The sequence below is a fragment of the Cupressus sempervirens genome, chromosome 5 (genome assembly GCF_028749045.1).
Source record: "Cupressus sempervirens isolate cs-2001-9-10 chromosome 5, ASM2874904v1, whole genome shotgun sequence".
Taxonomy (NCBI): domain Eukaryota; kingdom Viridiplantae; phylum Streptophyta; class Pinopsida; order Cupressales; family Cupressaceae; genus Cupressus; species Cupressus sempervirens.
Window position 1 is genome coordinate 239,602,669 of NC_143122.1, and position 17,569 is coordinate 239,620,237.

A 17,569-nucleotide genomic window follows, 5' to 3' on the forward strand; every position below is an offset into this window, starting at 1 on the left:
TAAAACCAATGCTAAAATGCTATAAATTTGCTAGAATGATAATGCTAAAATGAGAACTCAGAGTGTGTCTATAGTGTAGATGTCAAAAATTTGGTCCTTTGGATCTTGAATTTCCCTCTTATTTATAAGATTTCAGAAGGGATTGGGATAAGAATCATGTTTTTCAACTTTGACTGGTGGATGAAAGTGAAATTGAAAATATCTCATAAGAGACCAGAAGGAAGAGTCCAACAGACTTGGTTTTGAGGATAAATGAGGAAATTTCTAATTCTTTTAAATGAAAAAGGGAGATTTTCATTTTTGTGAGGATAAATGACTTTATTGATTTAATAAATATCTTATTTCTTTTCAACACTTTGTCTTTTTCTTCCTCCCTTTTTGAATTTCATTTTATGAATTTGAATTTTTTCTCCTCTTTTAAAGTTGATATAGGTCTTGTCGATTTGATAGATGATTAATGACCTAATGTTATTTTTGATTTCAAAGTCTATTGTGTTTCTTCTGAATTCCTCCTTAATTTGCATTGATTGATCAAAATTGTGTAATTCAGGTCTTTGCCAATTTTTGGGTGTCTACATTATGATAACCAATAATGTCATACATAAACAAACTGATCCATCAGAGTTGTAAGTCTAATAATGACATGCATCAAATATATGTCGTACATCAAATGTAATTTCATGTATACATCAAATGTATGTCAAATATGTCCACTAATGCCTAGATATATGTGTCCATTCCTATATATTCTCCTTCCTACAAGGGGAAGGAAACAAATCCCTAGAGGTCTTTCATTGTTGCATGGAGGGAGATGATGGGGATGATGGGGCCTTTCTCACACACTCACTCTTCCTCTTATTTAGGCTCCTCTCTAACAAGAGTTGATACAAACCAAGTATATATGAATCAATAATTATTATACATTAAAATCAAATATATGTACATGCAAAATTAATTATTTTCTTATCGTCATCAAAGAGTCACCCTATACATCCACCTCAAAGGCTCATGGATGATCAAGAGTAACAAGGCTCTACAACAATTCAGTCAATATAATCACTCGATCATACTTATAAATATCATTTTAAGTTTCAATACTAACTATTATAAATAACAACTAAAACTATGAAAAATCTTTCATACCTTAGGCAATGGGTCTGAACTAGCCATCATAGAAGAAACTCCAGAATCGATGGACTGGCGAAGATGAGGAGTCTCTAATGTCAACAACTGTAAATCATATAATACAATTTATTTATTTTTATCGAATATAATATAATCAAATGAATCAGATTAACATGAAACAAATGTACCTCTACGAAGCTCATATCATGCCTAGGCTTAGAGTCCCTTGTGAATGTCAATGGTCAAGTAGAGAACAAAATGTACATGGATAAAAAAAAAATCAATCATTCATATGATTACTTAATAAATATATGTATTAATTGAAATGATTAAATCAATACATACATGTTGACTCATTGATAGGACGTAAAATGGGGCCAAGGAATATGTACTAGCATCATCAAAACTCTTACCCTGAATTTTGAACAATGTCAAGACATGCTAATTTATTATTCATTCATTGTACATACAAAATGTGATCAAATTATTTTATTATAATTGTAATTTATTTGTGTGTCAATACCAAATTTCTTTCTTAGGAAGTCGTCAATGATTAGCCCATCATCCATAGTGCCTCCAACATGATTGGTAAACATGTGTAAGGATCCACATGACATGCACATGTGACCATGATGCAAAGAAGGCTCTTCCTCAACCAACGGACTAGCACAATGAATGAGGATCTATGTCAAAGCATTGATAGTCCCTAGAGTATCGGTCTCTGCATTTTCCTTCACAACTAAAGGAATAATGACATGCTCACCATGTGGCTTGACAATAGGCACCCTAACTGCATTAGGGTCATGATGTTTCCTGACCTCTCAAATGACAACGCCCCACCTCCACCCTGAGAATCTAACATGTCAAAATTATTAGGGATATCCCTAAGGAAAAATTCATAATACAATTTTATTAAGAAATATATTGCAACCTCATGATTATTGTAGGGAAGGGAATCAAAGACTATCTACCATCTATCCCAAAAGTTATTTCTAATATCATCATGGAGGTACCAGTAGTTGGGGAACCTTTTAGTTGTAGTTTTAACAGTTCCTTCTTCTCCTGGCTTTTTAAACAATGCACATATGTCATCTTTTGTTATGTCCTTATTTTTTACATCTTCACAAGATAGTTTATTTGCATAGTATCTTCCATTTTCTTCTCTTTTAACATGCCAAATATCCAACTGACCACTAACAGAAGCTACCTAGATTACAATGGACTCAAGGGAGGATTCCAATTGTGCTCTTGTAGGATCAATTTTCCCACAAGATTTTAACCTACCAATGATTTCTTCTAATTGAGTTTTACCTCTTTTTATTTCATTCATTATATTGTCTTGGGTCCTAGGAGGAGGTCTTTCAATCAGTAGAGGTTGTGGAGGTTCTTGCTCTTCCTCATGAGGGTTTTCATTTTGATCTTGTGGAGGGTTTTCATTATGATTTTGTGAAGGATTTTGTTGATTGGATTGGGGATTTGGTGGTTGATTATTCACATTTCCTGATAAGAAACCAATTGCATTTTTAAAAACTAAACAAACTTAAAGTAAAACTAAAAAACAACATACAAAACAATGTAAAAACAAGGTTAGAAGACATACTCAATGAACCCAATCTTGATCTTTGGTGACGAGGAGGCATTTTGAGGAGGAGAGTGAGAAAAGCTTCCACCTTCTACAAAACATTCACATGCTATTTGGGGAAGAGAAGGAAACCAAAAAATGAAATGGCATAAAATGATATGGGTTATAGGTTTGCAAGCCTTTCATCAGATTTCAAATAGCACACACGTGCTATAGCCCATGTGCACACTTGTGGAGCCCAGGCCATAGTGCATGCACACTATAGAAAATTTTGAGAAAATAATAGATGGTCATCTTTTGGGCACCACAACTTGGTGCATTCAACCTACAGTTTCCCATTGTTGAATTATTTTAGGCACCATTATGAACCTTCCATTCCTTTTTTCCTTTAATATGATATGGAAGCCACTGTTGAAAATGTTAGGGGTAGAATGAGAAAAGGGAAAAGTTGTACTACTTTACATTAAGGTCTTATCCTTTGGCTCTATAATTTTCACCTCACCCTTGCTCCTCATAGTTGTGTTGACTTAGTTAATAATCAAGTCTTGCCTAATTCTATCAACAATAGTGGGGGTTGATCTACAGTCCCCACCCCTTACCCTTCCCCCTCTTCCACACCTTCGGGTAACCCTAAGAAGATTGGGACCCAGAAAATGCAAAAGTCAAAAATGGAAAAAAAAGAAAAAAAAAAAGAAATTGATCTTATTGATTTTGGGGATGATAATGATGGGGGTAGAAGAAGATATGGGAGGTTGGCCAAAATTAGGGGCACAATGAAGCAAAAAACTTGCAAGAATTGGGAACTTAATGAGGAGACGTAATCGAAAGCCAGTAAAAAAAAGGGAGTAAGGAGAAGAAAAGAATACAAGGAAGAAGAAGATGAGGGGATGAGGACTAAGGATAGTAGCTTAGTGCCAGAGGAGATTAAAAATAAAACAAGAAAAAGAAGAAGGTCATATGTGACACTGCCCATGTTCCTACAAGTTATACAATGAATATGGTGCATTTTACCTCTAAAGTTATCCCTTCTCTGGGGAAACAAAAGGATAGTTCATCAATGATAGCTACTTCTGCTAAGTAGGTGGAGAAGAAAGAAAAGAATATGGTTTCCACTAACCCTATAGCGATGCAAGTGCAGATGATGGATATTGGCAAAGGGAATTGTGTTGGATGCTAGGAGCTCTCTAGGTTGGTTAAGGGCATGAAGCAAGAGATGGAGATGATAGATACTCATTTCAATGTGTTGGATGAGAGATTCATGAATCTCACCAAGTTTTCTCTAAAAGTAACTCATGTTGCTGCCACCACTCTCCAACTATTGCAATAGGACAATGATGAGGATGGTCTTCATGTAGAGGACTCTAGCAAACTTTATGGGTTTCTGGCGAACGACTAGGCCAAAATCTTTCTATCCAAGAAAGGAAAAGAAAAGGAAAAAAATTATGCCTTTGTGTTTATTTTTTGTTTCCTTATGAACTATTGGTGTTGGAATTATCTAGCTTTTACTTTTTTGATATGGTCACTAGGCCTTAAAGACTAGTTATTATTTTAGTTTTAACATTCCAGTCGATAAACTAGTAGTAATTTTAGCAGTATAGATTATGTGGTTATGAACTGGAAGAACATTATGTCATATGGTAGAAATCTTGTCTCTACTGATTATAGATGGGATCTTATGTTGTTTGCTAGTAGTTTTGTGTTTGTTAAAAGTAGATGAAATAACATGTTCACCTTAGAATATGGTTTGAATTTGGTGAGTTATGTTATATTTTTGATATTAAGGGAAGAGTAGTTAATGTGTTGATAATAGTTTGATGTTAATATATTGTGTTTGAATGGTTTGTCCATGGTGATGTACTAAGGGTCAACCCCCTTATTTTAACTGTTGTTTTTGAATTAAAAAACAACCAAAACAAGGGGGTCAACCCTTACAATAGACAAACTGGCAAACAACCAAAAAATTACCACTGGACAAAATTACCCCCTATCACTACTAATCAAAGAAAAAACAACACCTGAAGGATCATTAAAAATATTTTACCAGTCAACTTACCACTATTACTTGAAATAGTACTACTTAAACTATAAAAGTTTATAAACAAAGGTAGAACCGCCTTAAACCACACTAAGATCAGTAACCAACAAGCCATAAAACACAAGAAACCAAGGGGAGTGAGCCCTAATTGGGCTTCTTCTCATCTTTCCCTTTAAGGAGGATGTTGACCCAGTCCTCAGCCAAGAAGTCAAATAGCATTCTGGAGTTTTTATGGGCTAGGCCCCCCTCCTAATTATCATTCAGCAGGTGTAGAGTAGTGGCTACCACCTATGTCACCTTAATCGTGAACTTTTCCAAAAGTCTTACTCTTTCCTCTAGGGCCTACGCTCTCTCCCTCAGTTCTTTTTCAGCCAACTTGAAAATATCCTTGGGGACCTCCTACTTACCACTTAGATTACCTTCCACTATGTTCTTGGCAATTTCTTGCAAAATTGAGGGGTTAGAGATAATATTATCTTTAGGTATAACCCTAGTAGTTGAAGACACCATCATAGGGGAGGGGGCTCTTTCCACCGTATCAAAGAACTAGTCTTGTCTGAGGTCCACACACCCCATAGTAATTGAGACAAGGACATGGGTCATCTCCTTGCTTCCTTTAGTCACACCACCCAAGCCAGACCTTGAAGAGTCTGAGACTTCCACCTCCTTTTCTCATTATTCCCCACACCATAGTTAGAAGTCTTTTGTTTTATCCATTATTTAGGGTGAGTCATATCCTCAGAATCTAAATCCTCCTCCTACGAGGTTGTGGATCTCAACTTCCTTTTAGCATTGGTTTTTGCAATTCTTCCAAATCTTTTCCTACCACTTCTCACCTCATCCTCTGAGTCTTCCAACACCTTCTCCCTCCCTTTCTTTGTTTTTATTTTTTTATGAGGCAAGGAAATTTTCCTCTCTTCAGGGGACTCACTAGGTGAAGGTTGGGGGTAGGGGCTCTAAGGGCAGTAATTCTTAGAGGAATATGGTGGGGGCAGGGGTTATAAAGAGTCAGGGTATCAACCTCCACAATCCTAGGGGATAATAGGGCCAACAGGAATTGGTAAAGATGGAACATAACCCCTAATGGAGGATAGTATAATTAACCCCCTTTTTCATCTTATCCTTAATAGAAATCGTATCCACTACTTCATGCAATAGGAAGAATATAATAGAAATATAATCACGATGACAGAAGTGATTTAGAAGAGGAAAATAATAATAGTAAAAAAAACCATACAAGGGTTAAATACTTCATCAGAACCAAGAAAACTTCATTCCAAGCCTCTGGAAGTTTCTCCTGTAAAAACCCTCTGCAATGGAAAATGGGTTCTTCATCCTCTAGAAAGAAGTGATTTAAGCTAGATTCATCTGCAACCCTAGTCACCTTCTACCACTTTCTCCCTTTCATTTCCAGGCCCATCATGAAGGAGATAATTTCCTCATAAATCTAGAATGTAATACCATTAATAATAACTGTCCTATCCTCCCAAGAGTTAACAAATTGCTAATAAAATCTCTCATCAAAGCTATTCAATGCCTCCATTAACAGGACCAAACCACCCTCTTTAAGAATGTACCAATTAGGGGTTTACAACCACTTTCCTTAATCATCGTAGGCTCAATATGTGAAATATCTCCGCCCATATCAACAACCTTAACCATAATTCTCTCTTCTTTCAAAACTCTAAACCAGAGGAAAATATTAATCCAGTCACACTTGTGCAAAAAAATGGGTTGCACTAAGTACTCATAAAGACCTTTTCTCTCATGAATGCCTATGTCACATCTTGGCTTTCTTATCACATGCCAACTATCATTACCTCAAATACATTATTTTCCATCATTCCCAATAATCCAAAGCCTTTTAAAATTTGAATTTTTGCTTAGCAACAAGTAAGAAGATATGCACAAGAAAATCATAAAAAATACACCCATATCGTCCTTTGATATACTTTCCCTTTCAAACCATGAAAATTTATTATTATAAGTACCTATTTCATTGTTCCTTACCATCTATCCATAGTGATCCGACCCCATCAGTCCACCCCTCACTTAGTTGTCACTAAGATACAAAAAATCTCTCCAGGTGTACTTAATCATGGGATTATATCCTTATTCACTAAAAGTCTTACCAAATTTGGCAACACTCTACAATCCCTCCAGCAGCATAGGCATGCACAGCTAGACCTAACATTGCCATCTTGTCTATCACCCTGTTACCCTATTGAAAAATATGCTTCAGCTCCAATCTTTTTAGGATGAGTAATAAATGCCTTATATCTTAAATCACCCTTTTGATCACCCATCCCTCTTTCATGATGCTTTGCATAGTTTCAAATATAATTTTTGAATCATCTTCTATCTCCACATCCTCCCATCCCACACTGATAACCAATTTCAAGCCCCAAAAGAGCGTCATGGCTTCTATAACATTATTTGAGATTTTCCCTAGATTACTAGCATAGGCTAGAAGAATTATGCCCTCACTATCTCTAACCATACCCCCTCCAGTCACACACTCCTTTCTCGCAACATCACCAAAATTAAGTTTAACCCAATTCTCCTTAGGGGGTCTCCATCTCATCATTTTTCTAGCAAGTTTCTTAGAATTGTCAACCTCGATGAATCCTTCTTCAAGGTTCCAATTTTTGGCAATCCTTTGTTCAATCATATTGGGGGGAATTGTTAGTTTCCTCCACTTGCAATTCTTCATATTCTTCATTATCAGCTTAAATATAATATTTGTAACAATCTCCTCACTCCTCTCCTCATTTTTGAAAGCTCTGTTGTTTCTTTCCTTCCAAATGCCCCAACAGACATGGGGGAGTGACTTTCCACATTTGGATAAGGAGGGCATGGAGGAATAGGCATTACCAATTCTCAACAATTTGGTCTATCCCCTTATCGAACACCCAAACCATTTCCAATTTCTATAGCAACCTACCCCTTATATTAATAGCATAGTTACAATTTGTGAATAAATGGGGGATATTCTCTTCCTCACTTTTACAAAAGGTAGCATCTGTTAAGTAATTGGAATCCCCTTTTCCTTAAGTTATCAATGGTAAAAAAATTCCCATGCATGGATACCCACCAAAAAATATTTACCTTTGAGATTAGATGGCTAAACCAGATTCTCCTCCAACATTCAGGCTCCATATCTTTCTCAAAAATCATCCTATCAAAAGAACCAGCGAAAAACTTCCCATACATAGTCTCCTTCCAAATAAAGGTGTCATTTTGAGTCACCCCCTAGATTCTGTAACCTTTAAGGAGCTCCTCCGGTTCCTCCACCAGAGTTCCACCATCTAAGTAGCCCTGTTGCAATTGTATCTTTTTCCACCTCCTTCTCGATCCAAAAAAATTCCTCACCTTACTTCCTGCCTACAACTGGAGGTAGTCCCAGAGCCTACCAAACTCCATTTGGACCAGTGCTTTCCCAACAACCCAAGTATTCTCCCAAAAATTAATCTGATTACCATCTCCCACTAGCCACCTCACTCCTTCCCTAAGTAAACTTTTGTTCTTCAATATGTTACCCCAAATTTTCGATCCCGTAGGAAGGTCATTTCTCCAAATGCAGTGAATAAAATTCAAATTTTCTAGATAGTTAGCTTTTAAGATCTTACACTAGTTAGCCTCCTCCTTCATCAATTTCCAACCAACCTTAGTAAGAAGAGCATTATTCAAGTCTGAAATATTTCTAATACGCAAACCTCCTCTATTTTTTGGTCTACATAGAGTATCCCAACTCACCTAACTTAATATGTTCTTCTCTCTCCCCCCCCCCTCCGACCAAAGGAAGTTTCTTTGAGTTTTATCTAGCTTCTTTGTCATAACTTGAGAGTGATTTTGAACAAGGAGAGGAAGTAGATCGGGATCCCTTGAAGGGATGAAATCAAAAGTTGAAGCTTACCTGCACTACTCAATGTTTTACCTTTCCACCCAATCAACTTCTTTTGCATCCTTTCCAGAATGGTATTCCAAAAATGATTGCTTACCTCTGTAACAATCAAAGGAAGCCCCAGGTATGTATCAGGGATGGAGGTAGTGTTGCAATCCAAGATATTTATTACCCTCCTTTGGATATCCAACTCAGTGTTGAAGAAGAAAACCTTACTTCTATCCAAATTAATTTTTGGTCTCGTATTAACTGCATATATCTCCAAGACATGTTTCTAAGCTTTTGCTTCCACCACTGAAGAGTCTCCACTTAGGAAAGTATCGTCCATGAAATTTTGTATTACCTCCACTAGAAGTCAGGTAGTAGGTTTGATGCCTTTGATCTCCCCTCCTTCCACCTTTCTCAAGAATGCTCTTCTCAACACTTTCGTGACCATGATGAACAGATAAGGGAAAATAGGGTCACCTTGTCTAAGACCTCTTTCCCCACTAAATTTTCCCTAGGGAAAACCATTCACTAGCATCAAGTAATTTACAGTCTCAACCATCGATTAAATCAATTTTATAACTCCCTGGCTTAAACCAATTTTCACCATGACCTCATATAGGAAAGTCCAATTAATCATGTCATAAGCTTTGGAGATATCTAAATTTAAAGCCATACCTAGATTACCACTCTTCTCCATAGAGTGAAGCACCTCATGAGTAGTTATAGCAGCATCAAGTATCTGATGTCCCAGGACAAACCGTTATGAGTCTTCCCAATAAATTTATGCAGTAGTAACTTTAGGCAATTCACCATTATCTTGGAGAAGATCTTATAAGTGGTGTTACATAGGCTAATAGGTGTGAAATCAAAAAGAGCTCTCGAGTCTTTAATTTTCAAGACCAAAACTATGAACGTTTTATTAAGTCTCTTGAATAACTTCTCAGTCCTAAAGAGATCACACATAGCTCTAATCAGATCAACTTTTATAATCTCCTAGAAGTGCTGAAAGAATGTTGGAGGGAAACCATCAGGGCTCGGGGACTTGTAAGCTTTCATAGAGAAAACAACTTTGTGAACTTCCTCCTTAGTGAATAGTTGTGTAAGCTCCTCATTCTCCTCCACCAAGATCACAATGGGCATGGAATCAATCAGCAATTGCCTATCCTCCCTATTTAAGGCCCTATGCTCCTCCTTATAAGAATTCTTGAAGTAACTACTAGCCCAACTCCCTATCTCTTTCATTCTTATTAGCTTTATATTATTATCATCCATCACATCATTAATAGTGTTTCTCCATTTATGGATGGAGGCCGATCTATGGAAAAAAGTCATATTTCTATCTCCCAACTTTAGCCATAAAACTCTCGATCTTTGCTTCTAGTAAATTTTCTCTCTGATCATTGTGTCCTTCCGCACCCTCTTACAGATTTCCTCTTCCAAAATCACGTCCTTTGAAGCCAAGCCCTCCCCCATCACCTTTCGGAGCTCCTCTAGCTTCTCCTCCACCTCCTTCTTTGTCTTAAAGATATCTCCAAAGAGACTCTTTTGCCATGGTCGAACATTCCTTCTCACATTATCATGTATGGCTAAGAGTCTAAACATTGCAGTTCCTTCCACTCTTATACCCCACCACTCCTCCACCCAAGAACAAAAGTCTGGATGAGATTGCCACATTATTTCATATCTAAAAGGTCTTGGGCCCCCATGCACCACCTCTTTCCAATTAAAAATGATAGGGGCATAATTCAAGACCATCCTGGGTAATCTCATGAGAGTAGAAAAGGTCAGCCCATCCCAGCTAGCCGGGACCAGGAGTTTGTCCAACTTGACTTAAATAAGGTCAAACCCCTTTCTATTATTTGACCAAGTAAACTTGATATCACACATCTCCATTTCCATCAAGTCATTTATTTTTATGAACTCAACCAAATCCTTTAAACTATCAGTAGAATCCACTGCTCCTCCAACCTTCTCAAAGGGATATGGTGGGGAATTAAATCACCCATGCAGAAAGTGTTCCTAGAATGGGATAGGAAATTAGACAATTCCTCCCAGAGCCGACCTTTTCCTTGCCTTGAGTTTGGGGCATACACATTAATGACATTCCAAGTCTTGTCATCTTTCTTATGCTCTATAATAAGGTGATTTTTAGAACAATGTATGAAATTCCCTTTACCAACACTAGGGTTCCAAAAGGTAGCCACAACTCCTGACGCTCCCTCCACTTAACTATAGCAAAAATTGGGCCTTAGCCAAATATAACTCACAACACTTTCTAGATTAGCCATGGTCTTTTTGAGTTCCTGAATCAAAAGGATATCAATCCTTGTATTAGACAGTTGCTGCTTAAGTGCAAACTGAATCTAAGGGCTATTCAACCCCCTCATATTCCACGATAGAATAATCATTTTCTACCCTTGGTCATAGCCTCTAGGGTAGGTTGACTACCACTAGCCACCTCCCTTGCCATCTATTTCGTTCTTCTATTCTACTTCCCTGATTTCCCCACATCTAACTTCAACTCCTTTCCCCCTTTAGGTTTCTTTGAAACTCTGGTCTACCTTCTTTGAGATTGCCATTTCCCCTCCTCTTCCCCTAGTGGGGAAGCAGAGTTAGTGGGTTTTTCTATCAGCTTTGTAGCTGGGGGAACATCTTCACTCAAACTAAGCACTCGGACCACCTCTTTCACTTTCAAGTCCTTCCCCTTGTCTTCTATAATCTCTTTAGATTTATCCTCCACACCCTCCCCCCACCCCGCTCCCCCCTCCCCCAAACACACACACACACACACATCCTCAATCACCATGTTTCTCATGGAGGTTCTTAGAAGATACTCAATACCTTGCAGAAAGGGGAAAGGATCTCCACCATCAATAACAACAACCTCACCTTTCTCCACCATTGTTGAAGACCCACCTGGCTTTGGAATCTTTTGAGAGACCTTAGTTGGTTCTGTCGCTCTAATATTTTCCTCGTCAGAGGGCACCACTACCACCTCCTTAAGCCCCTCCTGAGATGTTGCTACCTTCATCGCCTTTCCTCCCATCTCTACCTCCTCCTTTTCCTTCAATACTTCCTCTATTTCCTTATCCCTCACTTTCACATCTTCCTTCCCAAAAGGCATGTTATTCTTTTTACAGTCAACAAACAAGTGCCCAAACATTGAACAACTTTGGTAGAAAAATCAGCACAATGGACTTAGGTAGTGCAACACCAATCGCTACATTCACACTAAACCTTGCAAAAACCAGTCCAGATTTCTAAAGGGTAATCACATTCGTCGCCACAAAGTGTTCAAAGGAGTTCCCTATCAACTTAAGGACCCTTTTATCCCAAAGTTCCAGAGGGAGACCTGGGAGTCTAACCCAGATAGGAGCTAGCCTATTAAATTCCTTCACCGAGTCCAAAGGAAGGTGCCATTTAGCCACTATTAGCCTATGCTTACCATAGTACCAAGACCTCATATGAACCATAGACATATCTTATGTCACTATAAATTTGAAGCAGAAGAGCACCCTAGACATCCTTGAAACAACCACACCCTTTCACCTTCCATTTTTGACTTACCCACTTCTTAACCATCTCAATCAATGGGCGAAAGGCCACAAAGCTGCCAACCAAGAACAGTTTCAGGTTGACAGACACATTGTTGACCAAGCTGTCTAGAATAATAATTTCTAACCCCTCATCTCCACTGATCACCTTGGGGGCTTCCAAGGGGACATGAGTCATCTTCTCTCCTTAGACTATGCCCTTTTAACCTTGAGTCACTATAGGGCTCACAACTTTCTCATGGCCATCCACCAAAAGCACAGTGGACTCCACAGGGTCCCCACCAGAAGGACGCTCAGGATCCACTCCTCCCTGGAAACTCCCAGACGAGGTCAGAACAAGTTGCAGGTCCAAGCAAATCCCTGGGATCTGGCCCATCTCTGGGGGGTCATTCTCTCCCATCAAAATTTAAACACTTGGAGAGCGAGAAAAACACAAAAATGTTGCAAACCTATTTTCCTTGTTGTATGGTTTTGAGTGTTGTTAATATAAAAAACATTCAAAAATATATCCACTTTTGAATTACTATAGCTCAACCATGCTTCACCAAAAAGTTTCCCCTACAATACCCTTAACTTAACTTTCTACCTTAATTTACATGATTTTTACCAAATATTATGTCCAATTAACCATACATAATAAAAAATATTATGTCCAATTAACCATACATGATAAAAAATATTATGTCCAATTAACCATACATAATAAAACCACTTAAGTCATTCATTTTTATATAATTAATATTTTAACTATACATCAAATTATAAAATATTTAATCAGATCAATCATAAAATTTATAATAAATCACTGGACAATAATTTCCATCAACGTAGCTCTCATAACCATAAACATCTACTTATTATTTCTTCTTATTATAATTCTTACACTGTCCTGTATACTTCCAACTTCTGCGTACTTTACATATTCTCATTTTTCACATAAGATATTTTAATTACAAAGGCGCAACTCCTCATTTGACTCGGGAAGATTTATTGTATTATAATAAATTAGTTGGCAGAAATCACTGTTTTACAGGCATGAGTGCCCGGCTCGGTCAATTTTAAAATTGTCAAGTTACGTCGAAATCATTTTTTAATCAGTAGAAACTGTTATTCGTGAGGGATTAGTTTCGTTTTAGATCGTACAGGTGTTTAAGATATGAGCTGTTGAATACTGGAAACAAAAGTTTGGATAAGTCTAATTCCAGGGTTTATGGATACTGTTCAGATGTTTATTTTCAGATAGTTTTCTTCAGTCCTGCTAATATAAACAATGAATTGTGCTTTTTCCATTTACAATTCCAATTTCCTCCCACCAAAGGGCGCCATATTTTTCCATAACATAAACAAAAATCTGTTCAAATTAGTAATGAAAGATAAAACCGTCTACCTGGGCAATTTTGTTTGAGAAACAGGCGAGTAAGTATAACTTCCAGGAATCCTAAACGAGCTATTCCCATACTCAACAGACTGGTGCGTGAGGGGCAATGGCCGGTCTGGAATGTCAGGAATCTCTGTATCTCCTTCCAACATCTTAACAACCTCAACAATGGTAGGCCTGAAAGCCACCATAACATGCGCACACATTATTCCCACAAGAACAAATCTCTCCATGATACTTGCAGGCCCATTTCCTCTCATCCCCTGCTCCACCACTTCAATTGTTCTGCCTGCTTTCACAAGATTCCATGCCCAATCCGTCACCAGATAATCAGAAGCATTCTCCACAGAAGTATCCAGAGCTTTTCTGCCGCTCATTAACTCCAACAAAACCACACCAAAACTATAAACATCACTCTTTTCTGTCAATTGCCCGTACAGAGCATACTCAGGAGCCAGGTAGCCATGAGTGCCTGCAACTCTTGTGGTCAGATGAGACTCCCCTTCCACGCTCATTCTCGCCAGACCAAAATCACAGACATAAGCATTCATTTGATCATCCAGCAGAATGTTCGTGGCCTTAATGTCTCTGTGATAAATTGCAGGCTGAACGCCATAGTGCAAATAAGCCAAACCCTTGGCTATTCCGAGCACAATATGTTTCTTCTGCGGCCAAGTCAGCGGTGATTTGGATTCTCGCCCAAATATGTGGTCTTCTAAACTGCCGTTCGGCATGAAATCGTAGATCAGAAACCTCTGGTGCCCTTCCGTGCTATCGCTGGCTACACAGCAACCTCTCAAAACCACCAGATTTTTGTGCCTAGTGTTGTTGATGATCTCCACCTCATTCAAGAAATCCGCGTCTCCTTCTGGAGAACAGTTCTTTATTCTCTTCACGGCAATTACCCCACCGTCTGTAAGGGTTCCCTTGTACACAGTGCCGAATCCGCCCTGGCCGATGAGGTTTCTCCGGCTGGATACAAACATGGATGTGTCGTTTAGGCACTGCGAGACCAGGGCAGGGGAAACAGATGCTGAAGCGACTTTGCTACGGAATGAGATTATACAGGCGTTTGCCGAGGAGTAGTCCGGGAATTCGAAATTTAATGAATCTTTGAGATATTGAGCCAATCCTACACCGAATAAACTTAGCAGCGTCTGGCAGCAATTGGCTTCCCCTGCATCCACAGATTCACAGGAGGATTTGTCCCACGACATTTGACTGACATAATTGAAATCCGTCGGGCATTTGGCGGCATTTGCCTTCACAATTATGAATAGTAGCACGAACGCCAGCCAAATTAGCTTGTGCATCTTTGCAATTGTCTTTCTACTCTCTGCAATCAAACCTTGAAATTAAAGCTTGGAAGGTGGATACCTGATCCAAAGGCAAGAACGGGAAAATAGAAAGACTTCAGAAATGATTATGAATCCCCATTGTCTTTCTACTCTCTGCAATCAAATCTTCAAAGGAAAGCTTGGACGGCCGATGCCTGGTCTAAAGGTAAGAACAGGAAAATTGCAAGACTTCAGAAGTAATACTGAATTCCATTGAATTTCTACTCTCTGTAATCAAACCCTGATAGTAAAGCTTGGAAGGCGGACGCCTGATCTAAAGGCAAGAACAGGAAAATAGAAAGACTAAAGATATAGTTATTTATGAATTCCATTGAATTTCTACTATCTGTAATTTCAACCCCTCAAAGTAAAGATTGGAGGGCGGCTGCCTGGTCGAAAGTAAGAACGCGAAAATTGGAAGATTTTGACAAGTAATTATGAATTCCACTCTCCTGTGTAAATTGTCGGCATTTTTTGGGATAACTATGCAGTGGCTGTTAAACTCTTCATCGGGGTCAAAGATGATATTTAACCAACATTTGAGAGACGGCAGATCACGTAAAGTTTTATGTTTTTTCTTTGTAATTACTCCGAAGGCGTTTCCTCCATGAAAAAGACAATGGAATCCTCTGATAAAGCGGTTGAAAAGAATATGAGAAATGAGAAGAGCATAAATGTAATTCAGATCTCAATCTCACCAACAATGTGCGTGTATTTCAAATCTTTTAATTCAACGTTGGGGAAGGAAATGTCTTTGAGAATGATGAGTGGAGAGTATTCCGCAACATATCGCATAGCGTCCTTCTCCCAGTGACTCTTCAACGTTTACCTAACCAACGATTTAGCAAGAATACATTGGCGTGAATTGACAGAATTGGAATAAAGAAGCTAGAGATTAAAAGCCAATACCAGACGAATCGAGAGTAGTAAAATTTGCTCGGCTTAAGATTTCGATTCTGTCAAGTGACGCTACAGATCACTGTGTCACAGGCTGTGGGAAGACGAATGGTCTCTGCGTTATGTAAGTGGCTTCTATGGACAAATTTACAAAGAAGTTAAGTTAATCAAAATCATCATACAATTTAACAAGTGCCACATAGTGACTATGTACTTGTGGGAGAATGTATTGTAATAGAAATAGTAATTAAATATTATAATAATTAATCAATAGAATAAATATATTATACAAAGATAGATGTATGATAAAATTATTATTGAAATAAATATTTCAAATCAACTAATCTAATTTCAATATTAAAAATTAGTTAAATAAATAACAATTTTATAAATAATCTTATCAAAATCCTCACTTTTATTCGTGGAAGTTAAAATCAAACAATAATCTAGTAATAAGTTCAAAATTACCTTGGAAGTCAATGGAATTAATGAAGTGGTAGTTCATTTGCCAACAAACTCCTAGCATCATTGAATTATCAATGCTAGTAGAAAGCTACTCTCATTTGATAAACAAAGTGGACCATGGAATTGCTAATAAATTTGAATTGGTAGATGATTCTATTAATTTTTAATTTTTAAATACAAAATAGGCACTCTTAATTTTTCACAATTTCATTTGAGTTCCACTCCTCTCTAATCCATAAGATTCCTTCAATATATATTATTCTATTTTATTTTAGAACTTGAAAAGTCTAAAAAAGTCTATTAATTTTTTCTCTATTAATTTTTTCTCTACTTCATATATTTATTTATTCATTTCAATTCATTGAATTTTTTTTCATGGCCTCATTGGGGTTCAATAGAATTATGTACATTCTTATATATTGACTATTTGCATGTCATTAACTCCCTTCACAATTGTGTGTAAATTCATTCATTGTCTCCAAAGGTGTACCTTACATCAATCACAAAGTATTTTGAGATTGCTCTCAATAGGTTTGCAATGAACAATAATTTATATTTTAAATTTTTACATTTCCATCTTTTTCTAGTAGCCATTTTCTAACGGACAAAGAACTGCACATAAGTTATGTTCATGTTTATCCATGATATCTTCAACCATTCAATCTATAGTCATAAAGTTGGTTCATCCAAAGGGTTGAACTAAGGGCCCATTTGGCAACGGGAATACAAGCAAAATAGGCATATGTAAATTCTTAAAATTTTGAATTCTTCATTTGGATGCACCAAATTGAAATTGGAATACGAAATAACATAGGAATATGTATTCCAATTTTGGTCTAAAAATGGGGTTTTGCAATTCCATCCAAATAGGTGGAATTGGAATATGTATTCCTATTCCAGTTTTATTTATTTTAGAAAACATAAATTTGTGGATCCGCAAATTCCCCATCAAATTCTGGCTGAACCAAACAAAGAATAGGATTATGTATGCCCATTTTCTATACCAGAATAACTATTCCTATTCCTATAGCCAAATGGGCCCAAAAAGAACTTGATTGTTGTGATCAAATCCTCTTCACACAAGTGCTTCTAATTGTAAAAATGACCTCCACAATTCCAAATGAAGAGATGGTGAAGTTAAGTGGATCAACTATTGTAAGATAGTGTTAGTTGAAATATACAAAAACTTGATCAATAACATATAGGTGTTTAGATACAAGTCCACATAACATATGAGATTAGTTTGTTAGACTATAAAAGTAACCCAATTTAATTTTTGTTACTACATTTATTACAAATACACA

General features: G+C 37.4%; 1 pseudogene across 1 annotated transcript; it reads right to left on the reverse strand.

Moving 5' to 3' along the window:
- Positions 1-13,020: 13,020 nt before the first annotated feature.
- On the reverse strand, positions 13,021-15,465 carry LOC149555414 (putative receptor-like protein kinase At1g11050 pseudogene; annotated as a pseudogene). Its single transcript, XR_016365301.1, has one exon. The product of XR_016365301.1 is annotated as a putative receptor-like protein kinase At1g11050 pseudogene (transcript).
- Positions 15,466-17,569: the final 2,104 nt, after the last annotated feature.